At 50.8% G+C, this 307-nt stretch overlaps 1 pseudogene; it reads left to right on the plus strand.

Annotated features, from left to right (window-relative positions):
* Positions 1-219: 219 nt before the first annotated feature.
* On the plus strand, positions 220-307 carry LOC111440744 (annotated as a pseudogene; the record flags this gene model as incomplete).

Below are 307 nucleotides of genomic sequence, written 5' to 3' on the forward strand. Positions count from 1 at the left end.
ATTTTTTTTTATTTCTTATTTCTTTTGCTCGTTATTTCAATTTCTCCCCGTTCTTTTCTTCCTTTCTTTACAAATAGCAACCTCCCCCCTCATCGCGTTTCTTTACACCAACGTGTCCGCGCGGGCCCCGCCGACCGTTCCGAGCACGTGCGTGCACCCACCGTCAGCTCGATCATGCCGCCCGCATGCGTTAAATGCAATTTGTGCGCATTGCATGTCGGGTGCGATCATACCAGCACTAATGCACCGGATCCCATCAGAACTCCGCAGTGAAGCGTGCTTGGGCGAGAGTAGTACTAAGTTGGGT

The sequence above is a fragment of the Cucurbita moschata genome, unplaced genomic scaffold (genome assembly GCF_002738365.1).
Source record: "Cucurbita moschata cultivar Rifu unplaced genomic scaffold, Cmos_1.0 Cmo_Scf02030, whole genome shotgun sequence".
Taxonomy (NCBI): domain Eukaryota; kingdom Viridiplantae; phylum Streptophyta; class Magnoliopsida; order Cucurbitales; family Cucurbitaceae; genus Cucurbita; species Cucurbita moschata.